Raw genomic sequence first — 12,124 nt, forward strand, 5'->3', positions numbered from 1 at the left:
CTGGTTGTCTTCTTACATGTTCGTCACTTGATCCTTCATGCCTTTGGTCATCCCCTACTCCAGCCCCACGCGACTGTAGAATTTTTAGCCTCTTGGGGTGACAGAGGGAGATGACCACAATTTGACAAGGACAAACCATTGAATGGGCTTGACAAAGCTGATTTTAAAAACCAAAGTCATTCTTCAGTTTGATAGCACATTATCTTCCATGAGCTGCTAGTGGCCATTCACTAAATTGCCTCCTTTATTAAAACAAATGGAAACCGAGGGGTGTGAGGGTGTTAACACTCTCAATCCTACCTACTTCTCCTCCTCCCCCTACACACACACACACACACACACACACACACACACACACACACACGTTAAAGAAACCAAGCAATCTGAGTGCTTTTTCCTTCCAGGTTACACTTCTTATTCCCAAAGTGCTCTAGAAAAGCTAAATAACAATGTGATTTTAATCATCAAATACATTCCTTTCTTTCACATCTATTCTTATCAAGCCACAATGCTAATTTGACAGGTGAAATGTACTTAATGCTATGAAGTATTATCACTGTTCCACCACTTCTGTGTTTTTATGATCTTCATAGATAGAAGGAGCCAAAAAAAATCTACAAACTGAAATCTGTGTTACTTATTATGTACTGCTCCTTTACTTTCAGGGGCAAAACTGAAGCCTCTTTAGATCTTTCTCCTTTGCCAGTAACTAGACAATGTGTTACAATGTAGGTATCAACTGTAGTTAAGGAGTATTTTTTTTTCCTGGAAAGATCTAAAACTGGAGAAAGGACACACTTTAATTTTAGGGATGGATGCTGAAATTCTAAATTCCTAAGAGTTTCACTGCAAATAATAGAAACAGAAACATAATCACAGGGGTTCTTTCCAAAAGGCTTCTGTGTCTTGTCCCATCGGGTGAGTGCTGAGATGTGTGGAATCACAGTTTGAACTACAAACATATGAAATCATTTAAGGGCTTACCTGCTGCAATACACCACGTGGCTAAACTCTTTCCCCAAATGAAGGACACTGGTTCAGAGGAGGTATCAGTCCACTGGTCCTGCCAGGCCCATGCGCACCTAGTGCTGCCAAGAGAGAAATAGAAAAGCATATGAAAGAAAGGCATCCTGAAGAATTCTCGACTTTTTACATTTCTCTTTAGCAGAAAGCCAGGATGGATAGGAAGTTCATGATGCTCCTTCCAGATCTGCAGTACAGAGAACAATCCAAAATTTCAGGTTGTTTTCTTCTAACAGTTCAGAAAAGACTCAGTTTTGTCTCTAATTTAATGGCATGCGTGAATAATCCACTCTGCATCTGGAAATTTTTTTTTTTTTAATTACACGCTGTTACCATTTCATTTAACACTGTAGTTGCTACATTAGCTGCTGGAGGTACAAGTGTGGCCCTAATGGGCACATTTCTGGCTCTCACAGAGCTTCCAATTTGGTTTGAGAATCGGGTAATTAAAAAGCAATTATAATACAGTCCAGTAGTGCAATTCATTGTGGCAGAAGAACGGCAGCACCATAGGAGTACAAATCAGCCACGACAGAGTTTGGGCGGGTGGGGTGGAGGGGCAGTGAGGCATTTTCTTCAATATTGTTGGAAAGCGGAGGAGGGCCAGTAAAGCGTCCTCCAGACTGAGAGGGCACTTTGGGACCGAGAAAGGAAGCAAGCCACTCCATACCACTTGCATTGAGCTTTATCCAAGGTAACTTTCTGCCAGGGGCAAACGGGTGGGAGAAAACGATGGAAGCCGCTACACAACTCTGCTTCACCCCAGACCCGGGCCTTCACCCACAGGTTTTACAGACGAGGGGCATTGTGGGGAGGTCAAAGGGTAGTTATCTAGAGTGGCGCCACCTGTGCACCAGTCCCCTCTAACTAGCTCTGCTAGTTAGCTAAAGTGACGCTTTCTGTGCACCCCTTGCGGGACGCTCAGAACACGCCTCTGCACATGCAGGTCAGGGCGTATATTTGAACCTCCAGGGGCCCAGAACACATAGCCCCGAGGGAAATAATTAAAAGGGCGTGAACAAGATGGACGGCCAAAGATGGAGTCAGTGCTGTGGGTACTTGTACAGATAGAAAAGCTAACCTGTAATCTGAGCAGCAAGTAAACTATTGATCAGGTGGCAAAGACAGAAAAGATTGGGTCAGAAAGAGCTTTGAATGGGCTGTTAATGGTCACAGAGGAAGCAAGTCATATTGAAGGAAGAAAGTCCTGATGAGCAGGATTGAGACATGGAATCACAAGACTGGTAACAAACAGAACAGGTATGGTATGCACATAAAAATGTTAATTATTAAACTATCTTTCCATGTGTTGGGTGTTATCTTGTGGTAGTAGCAGAATTTTATGTGCGTATTAATTGTAATTCAGTCTGAATAGAATCTATTCTAGGGCTCTGACAAGAACTGAAGCCTGCAAGACTGAGGATTAGATGTTGTAACATGGGGAAATTGCTAACGTCATCTCAACCAGACCTTCAAGAGATCCTTTTATTTGAAATGTAAAGCATATTTCACTATAAGCCTTCCCTCCACCTCTTCTCTTCTCTTGTCCTCCTATTCGTTTAATATTTCTTAAATGGGGTAGAATTTTCAAAGTGGCATCAGCTGCAAACATGGATTGATTTTCTCCCCAACCACTGAATTTATTGTAATTCTTGATTTCCTGTGCAAATTTCAACCAACTCTATGCTACTGTTGCATTTTGGAAGCGGAAACTTTGTTTTCAGATGCCTTTCCCATGCCTAAGTGCAAACATTCGATTTCTAATGTTATTTCCCAGTACTGATAGCCCCTCCCACTAGCAACAAAACCACAATCCTTTGGGATATAAATTGTAAACTAATACACTGAAAACAACAACCAAAGTATTTTCTGTACATTCAGCACTTGGCATTTGTTGCATTTTCAAGCAGTGTATGAAAGAAATAAGACACAGTTCAGCAGTAGGTCTTGAAGGAGAACTTGTGTTTAGCTATTTGTGTACGTTTGTTTTTGTTGTTTTCCTTCAGAAGTAGGTGAATAGTAATTTAGCAAAGAAGGCAGTTTATAATTGCAAAAACTAACTAAAGCTGGATTTTTTTTCTTCTCCCGACATTATAATCAAATTTGAATATGTGTGTTTCCTGAATCAGGTCTTCCCATGGACATGTGTGCTGGCTAAAATCATAGAAACATAGCATTAAATTTGTGATATTCAAAAAAGTAAAAACCATCAGGACGTTCTGATAACCACACAAATTATATTATAGTTGTCAGAATGAAAGGAAGCAAAGGATAGAGAATGATTTATTTTATTTGTTGGGTCAGGACCTAAGTTGTCCATGTGCTACCCATGTAGGAATATATATTTGAACATATCACCACTTTGTTTTCTGATGGCATCCTTATTATAATGAGGCAAAAATGATAATTTCCTCAGTAGTCTGTAACTATTTCCCTGGAGGTGAATAAATACAGTACAAACACAAGCTGCCAACAGTATGCATTGGGTCACTTGGTTTCTCTTTTCTAAAAAAAAAAATATATTCAGCTGTAAAATTTGGGTATAAATTGCAATCATTCAATTCACATAGAAATATTTTCTTAAATATTTTTTTTTTACTGTCTTGATCTTGACACAGAAACTATATAAGAAATAAGACAAAATATTATCGCTATTTGAAATCTTTATTTAGAAAACATTTAAATTATTTCTTTCATATGCATACACAATAGTCTTATAAGAATGTTTACTACATCTAGGTTTAATTTATCAGGCCATCTGATATACCAGCTAACATGGATATCAGTAGGATTTGCCAATTTGGCATTTATTCAACCCTTTTATTTCCTTTCTTTCTGTTTTTTTTTTTTTTTTTTTTCTTTTGAGTTGGGGTGTTGGGAATTAGCACCTTGGTTTTCCTTGGAAATTTACCACTTCTTCACCCTACATCTATGTAATTGAAGTGAGCTTGAAGCTATGGAACAGCTTTACGGGCAGGCATGTGCCCAAAGTCAAGTCAACGAAACTGAATTCCAGGGCCTATACTACAACAATCAGGAGATAAAAGTTCTCTTTCCTCTTGTGCTGCTTTACTGTGAGAATGTACACAAAAATCTGGTTAGGGCTTCTAGAATGGGAGAGCCCATTTAAGAATTAAGCCAACAAAGGGACAATAAGTAGCCAACAGGGAGAGATGATTCCCTTATTCGAAGACCTTGCACTAACCATGCCTAGACTTTCCCATTTTGTTGGGTAAAATTTTCGGTTTTTGCATAAGGCAAGTTGAGCATATTTTTGTTTTGCCACTTGTCTTTTGCAACTTAGTTTGGGGGTTTCTTGTGAAAAGGAAAAGCCCTAATTAATACACCAGGGTGAGCTCCCAAGAAACGACTGCTTTCTGCCAATCCACTGAATAAATCCCTCAGAAGTACAGGTTTACAACAATGCATATTTTCATGAAGACTTTATGAGAAGCACTCCTTTAGAAAATAAATTCAACTGGGTTTGGGTCATATTATGTTTATCTTTGTATCTCCAGGGCCTTATAGTTGGTCTAGCATATAATTAAATCTCAATCATTATTGAATAAAGTGTCCATAAATTCCATACATTAATTGGGCAACAGAAGTACAGAAAGGTATAAACACAGGTTACTTTCCTTTGAGGAAAGCAGAAATCATATAATCAAATTATTGGAATAATCCACATTTTACACTTGTCCAAGACTTATTCGATGATGTTCTCAAGCATTAAAAAGGGTTACTTACAGGCTGAAGTAAACTTGGAAAATAAACCTATTACTTGAGTTAAATAAAAAACTTCCAAGTACATTAACACATTACAGATGGCAAGAGCAGCTTCAGGAGTCAAGTCCAGTGTGCCAGACTCGCAAGTGAAAACATTTAAGAAACAAAACACCTATTAATCATCTCACATGAGCATTTTACACATCACCATTAGAAAAGCTGCAGCTAAGCATGATATGGACAATACTTTGGGAGTGGATGAAATGACTGAGGTGAAGTCATAAGGAAAGGATATTTGCCAAGGCTCTAAGGCATTTTTGAGAGTGTGTCAGGAAGAGAAGGTATTTAGATGTATTCGAGGTGGGGGCCAAGTGTGTGTGAAGTCCTATACGTCCACCAGCACTGTGAGAACAGAGAAAGGCAAAGATTCTTGACACTAATTCCTAATATGGAATATCCTTGTCAGTGGTGATTAGCAGTTTCTCCTTTTGTTATATATTATCTTATGTAACTCTTACAAGTCTGTGAAAACACTGATCTTCCCTCCCTTTCTTAGTTATTAAGTGCTACCATCACCCACACCACCCATGATAACAGCAAAAATAAAGATGCCAGCATGTCAGGGAGGTTTCTAAGGGCTTTGAATGTTTAAATCCTTGAGCTTTTACAACCACTTTGCAAGGTAAAAACTATATCATTATCCCATTTGGTACCAGACTATTAATGAGACGCTCAGTATCTCATTGTTCGGAGACAGATATTAGACACTCAAGGTCACAAGATGGCAGAATCACAGCCAACTCAGGAGGTCTGGCTTCAGCATCTGCTTCCTTTAAGGTCATGTTCTACCATGTGCAGCACTGGCCTGGGTATGTGTATGTGTTGGTAAAGAAACAGACAAGTTCCCTACCCTGGTCAGTCTACAATCTGTGAGGAATATCGACCAAAACAAACAAACAAACAAACAAACAAACAAACATCTCTCAAAGTAGGAACCCCACTCTTGAAATCTTTTAAGTCAATGCATCAAGTTGAGCAAATATAGGAGAGGTAATAGCTAGTGATAATTAATCAATACAAGGTCAATTGTAATTTCCTTTGTATGGAGAACAACTTTAATCCCTAATGTCAGGATTTATTTTTATGAGTTTGGAAATGCTTTACCTTGGTAATTATTGAAAACTGATTCTCCTTAGTTAATGTGATGAAATTTCCCTAAAAATCTTAAATGAATGCAAAAATAAGAAATAGGTTAGAATTCCGTCTGTTAGAGGACCCAAGAAGGAATGATTGGTGCTGGAGAAGTACCCGAGCTGAGCCTCGAGATACAAAAATAGTACCAAAGAATAGGAGAAAGAAATGACTTCACTAAGTGCTTACATTTTGCTTGCTAAGTCCCTCCCATTGCTTCGTCTCTTTCCTCGAGGACATGTAAAGGGAGTTGGGGAGTGAAGCCCAAATGACTAGGGTTCAATAACCACTAAAGTAGTTCAAACACCTACCACCCTTGCAACCCACGTTAGTTTTACCTCCCTCCTTCTCCATCTGTCTTCCTTTCAGTTCTGAAATAAACTTTTCCCTCCCATCCTCAACAAAACTCTCATTCCCTTAGAATGATTAAAGTAGATTACCCCGAAAAGTAAATCTTTTCCTAGTTGCCAGTTTCAGTGCTTCTGGAGATAGTAAAGTGTCTTGGTCATCTTTGCTGTTTCCCTTATGGGAGCACATCACTGAGTGTCACCTAGCCTCCTAATTAGTCCAAAAGTCTACTTCATCTATTTTCTCTGTTTCCCAGGGACCAAAATCACGATAATGACTACTTAATCTCTTTTTCTCCCAAGCATTGCTGAAGGTAGCACAAACTATCATCAGCTAGATTGGTTTAGCTATTGCAGCGCTGTGACAAGGAGTGATGGGGATACATACACCCTTGAGAATTACCTCCTGAAAGCTCCAAATGTGAGTCATATCCATGTTCATGTGAGTTTAATACTGAAGAATCATCACTTAATGCTGTCCATGTAGGTCCCATCTTTACAGGCAGATACAAAGTATGGTCAGTAAAATAAAAACTAAGACAATGACAACAATACTGCTACTTATGTAAATGTACAGACCATGTGGCTTAACCAAGAAAATCAAATTCCTTGAGCACGACCATCCATTCAATAGTCTAACACCTTTGAATAGCTATGAAGTGCCAACCATGTGCTAAGCCTGAGAATGCTTTTTAAAAAATCATTCTCCCCCATTTAATTGAGGCTATCCATCCAATCAATCCTAGATTCACTATCACATTCTTTGCCCCAGAGAACACACCCTCAATACATATAAAAGAAACTTAAGCTTTAAATAAGTCTAAAGGAAAAACTGAATATGATACTTATTTAAAAAGAGTCTTAAAGCTTACTTCAAGAGAATAATTAAATTAGAAATACCTTTTGTTTTTCCCAGTAAACTCTTTTCTTCCTAAGAACACTAGAAACCACCTCCTGACTAACATTAGGTAGGTTCACAATGAATTAGAAGGAATCAAGGGTAGGGTACTCAAGTAAGAAAAACTTATATTGGCTTTTTTGTTTCAATAATGCAGTGAATAATTTAAAATTAAAACTGAATTGGTAGTATTTAAATCTGATGATTGCTTTAATCTGAACAGTTTACTTCCTTCAAATCTCAGTTTACTTCCTTCAAAATCTCCAGATTTTATGATACAAAAATAAACTTAGTCAAGATAAATCATTAAAGGTCTTAAGAAATACCTTAAAAACTTAATAAGAGCCAGTCCAACATTTAATCTCCTGGGAAATACATAAAATCCAATGATAAAAATTGGTTAATCTCCAAAATGATGTCAACAGAGTGTGTAAACCAATTGAGGTTGGCACAGTATACAGGAAGTGTTTTTTTCATATTATATAATTCAGGTGACCTTATAGAATTAATACCCATTACTCAAAGAACAAAACACCATGGCTGAAAGTGTAGGTGTTTAGCTAGCTCCTCTCAGCTTATGACATTTTATTAAAAAAAAAAAAGAAGAGAAAAAGAAAAGAAAAGAAAAGAGAGAGAGAGAGAGAGAGAGAGCAAGGGCGAATATCTATGCAAACACACTAGGCCCATTTAGTAATTTAGGTCAAGATAAATGAAGTATGTAAATAATTTATATTTTTCAGTGAAGTGCTTTGCAATGCTATCTAATTTACAGGGCAAAGAGCATCACACATAAATTTTTAGAATCTCATTAAAACATAAGTCTACTGATAGACCAGCCAGATTCTGAATTCTAGAAAATCTCTTCAATTTTGAACAATAAAATAGACATTGTAAGGAAAACTTTCACAATACATCAGCTCATTGGTTTCTCCTGGACTATGAATTTATACTATTTACAGGGCCTTTGTTCTAAAGGTGGAAAATGAAATAGAATCTCTCAAGGGATTTGAAATCTTTCCTCTAAAGCTCCTTCTACGGTTTAAATTTCGTGTATGGCTCCTATGCACAAACATGGGGGAAAAAGCATTTGGAACAAGAAAAGAACTTAGTCCAGTTCAAGGCTCTCATTTTACAGATGAATGAATTCATCCTAAGACGACTCTCCAACCGAAGTCATTAGAAGCATTGTGATTTTATTTCTCGTGTGCCGTTAATAAGGGGGCTTGCAACTCATGGGCTCTTGTTACTTGGTATCGTAAAATCTGACCCATTGCATCGTCTTAGATGTACTCCCAAAACTCTAGTTCCTCATAGAGTAATTTTCTGGCTCTATTTACCATCTTGTCTTATGACATAGCAAAGAAGTATGCTGTATTCCATTGTCCTGCTTTTAATCTGAGCAAAACTGAAATAAAAAAACAAAAACAAAAACAAAAACAAAAACAAAATAATGTATCAGGCAACAGACGTATTGGATACTGCAGATAGCCCCAGAGAACAGTGATGTGTCTGGGCGATATTTGGTTTCTTACCAAAAATACAGCCCAGGACTCTAATCGTAGTTATTTTCTTTTAAGAAATGGATGGTAAATGACAAGATGATACTAAACCCTCATAACACAAAGTCATGAAATTTATTGATCCACCTCAAAACTGCTGGAGTTTCCATATATCAGGGCTTTCAAGTAGTAGTGTACTCTCTGTATATCATGCACATTAAGGTTTTATTAAAAATTCAATGAAATATTTATATCTCAGTTATAAATCCCTGATGGGTAGATGAATGCAATCAAGACATAGTGATTTTCCAATGTGAGTTTTATACATAGAACACTTTGCCATGGCAATGGATGTCTTTCAGTTCTTAAAAAGATAACAGTTGTTAGGTGTCCTACTTCTTACCTGGGAATGACTTATTTGACCACTGTTTCAACTCTTCTTCCCCATGCCTGCCCCTGTCCCATCCCTATCTTGAAGAGTAAAACTGATTTTCAAGAGAATTCCCATAGGGCCTATTTCAAATTTCCCTCGGCAATTCAGAAATAATTCCAAATTTCCCTAGGTAATTCAGAAATAATTTCATAATAATGCATAATAAATTTCATGCAGATTTTAAAGTTATAATCCTTTCTATTAAAATTCCCAAGATAACATTTCTTACAATAATTCCATTATGTAAGTACAAAGGCAATTGTCAGTAATTCCAAATGATGTCGATATTTGCAGATAGGGGTATCTATCTCTCCTGAGCCCCACCGTCAGGGTTGCCCTATTGCTTATCTCTAGGGGCAGCATTCACAGAGAACAGAAAGCCCATCACATCCTGGCAATAGTGACACCGAGATGATGGCCAAGGGACTCTCCTCGCGAAAAAGCCACAATCAAATGATTCGGTTACAAGTTTAAAATTGTCTAAATGACCATATCTTTCTAGAAAGTCCCTTCAGAATTTAAAAGATTTTTGCGCCTATCTTGAGTACCAGTAAAATCTGGAATAAAACTCATTTCGAAACCATTTTTTTTAATTTACAATAAACGTCAGTATTTAACTTGAGAACCTTGTTGCTAGATCTCCTTTCATTCAGTACTTTTAACAATATTTAGTGGCACAGATACAGGGACAAAACATTACAAAATCTAAAAGAAAAAAAGTAAACTCAATATCTATTTCCAGAATATTTGATCTTGAGTGTCTTTATAAATCACAAGCTTACGACATTATAACCAAAGACTGGTTTAGGAGGGCAAGAGGTTCAGAGCAACTAAACTTGATCTCTAACTTATTTCTCTTCCTCCCTTTGAATATCTCTGCTGATAATCTTCTTCCCTTTTAGTTTTAAAATGTTAATAGTGATCTCACAGGAATGATACCTTGAATTATATCTTTTGTCAAATAATTTACAGTGATATTTAGAAATCTTAAGCCAACAAATCATGTGCACGTAAACAGAAGATATAAAATATAATCACTAGGATTGTCTATCTTGCATTTGTAGAAAAGGTAGTGTCTTCAAAAATAATAATGTTAAAACTGAATATCCCCAATGCTTCCTTCTGTAATATAATTCAATTCTTCAAGTGCACTTTGCTAAGCATTTTTTTATGTTTTTCTAAAACATTCACTATAATCTCTATAGTTTTAACCTATCTTCGCACTTTCTTCAAGAAGGACTAAATAGGCAAATAAGACCACTGATATAGCAATAGTTTAATGTACAGACCTCCCTCAGAGAACACATAGGATTTTAACTGACGCCATCCCAAGACTCTCACAGAGAATATCTCTTATCTATTGTTTTCTTTATTTATTCTATCCTTGAATTTTCTTCATTTGTGTTAACTTTGGGAAGTAGAGAATGAGACGTGAGATAATCTCATATAACCATCATCAGTATAGATAGACATGGTAAGTACATTTGAAGTAGGTGGTGTTTCACACCCTGGAAGGAAAATGCAAATCAGATGATTTTTATATTGCAGTTAAAAAAAAAAATCAACTTCTAGAAGAAATAAGTGAGGGCAAGGGGAAACTATAGAAGAAAGATTTTATTGAGACAGTAAAACTCACTCTTTCTCAATAGTTTTACCATCTTGTGTTCTTTAAGCTTCCGAGGAATTGAAGTCTATTAAAGCAAGGCCAAGTATTGTGCATCAGCCTGTCCCTAGGTTTTTCTACCATCACAATCATGTCATGGCAGAACAGCAAAGGTCTGACATTGGCTGTTTTTCCTCCAGGGCCACGCTTAGCCTCCGTAAATGTTGTTGATGTAACTGGCCTTCCCTGTACTCCTCCCATCTCCCCTCCAACCTGCATTATAAATTAAACTGATTTCATCTCAAGGCTCAACTTTCCAAGCAGACTCCTCACAGATTAATTCTAGACACAACAGACGAGTAGCTGAGACCTTGAAGTTTTTATACTTGAAAGTAATAAGTGAAATGCAGAGGAATTCCAGATTTTGCATTGCTCTTTGTTTCTCTCTCTCTCTCTCTCTCTCTCTCTCTTTCTATCTAAAAAAGGAGTGAATTCTCAAACTTCCTTCATCGAATGCTGGCATTGAACAAGGATAGGAATTTCTTTGAAAATGTAAAATCATAACTCCCAGTATAACTCAGATCGGCATTTTGTAAGTCTGATGATCTTGGACACATTTATTATTTTATGGTTGCCTTGCTAGATATCTTCATTACTCTGCAAATTATCTGAAGTCTAATGGGACTTTTTAATCTAAAGAAAAGTGTGGTTGCTGCCTCGTGAATGATTTTCTTGAGGTCAGTCCGAGGAAAGCATACTTGCTGGAAGTGTGCTTGATTGTCATTTGTTTAGCTTAAAGGATGATGAAGCTTTAGAATATAAAAGCAATTCCTGCATTCATTTCTCAGCATTCACTGCTGCCAGAAAATCGGTGGAAAACTTGGCTGTTAGGACAGCCTGTATTTTCCTGGACAATTTCCAAAATTTAGATGAGTTGTTATTAAAAGTAAAGTCTGTCTGGTTTACATAGACATAAAAAGTTCTGATTATACATTTAGGACAAGAATTCCCAAGAATTCTGTGACCTTTCTGAATATTTTGGCTACCTTTCCAAATTACCTGCTTTAGATAAAAGCTAAATAAAATAACCCTTTTTTTCTGAAAGTTTCCTTTACCTAATATACATCATTAAAATATATACATGTTTAAATGTGAATGAAGAACAAAGGTACATTTATGACAGTCAGTAATACTATCTAGATAAATGAAAATAATGTTCCATAAATTAGAACTGTTTTCTGCATCCTTTGTATTTTTTGTACCTTCGGTAATTATTTTCATACTTATTTTTTTTTTTTTGAGAGAGAGAGAGAGAGAGAGAGAGAGCACAAGCAGAGGGGGGGCAGAGAGAGGGAAAGAGAGAATCTCAAGCAGTTTCGATGCAGGGCTCGAACTTGCAAACCT

The 12,124-nt window shown here is 36.9% G+C and overlaps 1 long non-coding RNA gene across 3 annotated transcripts in view; it reads right to left on the bottom strand.

Moving 5' to 3' along the window:
• Positions 1-1,017: 1,017 nt before the first annotated feature.
• LOC122220186 overlaps positions 1,018-12,124 on the bottom strand; it is a 159,069-nt gene continuing 147,962 nt past the window's right edge. For all 3 annotated transcript variants that reach the window (XR_006202714.1, XR_006202712.1, XR_006202713.1), the window contains one exon: positions 1,018-1,088. This is a non-coding gene — a long non-coding RNA (uncharacterized LOC122220186). The remainder of the gene's footprint in view (positions 1,089-12,124) is intronic.

This window comes from Panthera leo, chromosome B2 (assembly GCF_018350215.1).
Source record: "Panthera leo isolate Ple1 chromosome B2, P.leo_Ple1_pat1.1, whole genome shotgun sequence".
Taxonomy (NCBI): domain Eukaryota; kingdom Metazoa; phylum Chordata; class Mammalia; order Carnivora; family Felidae; genus Panthera; species Panthera leo.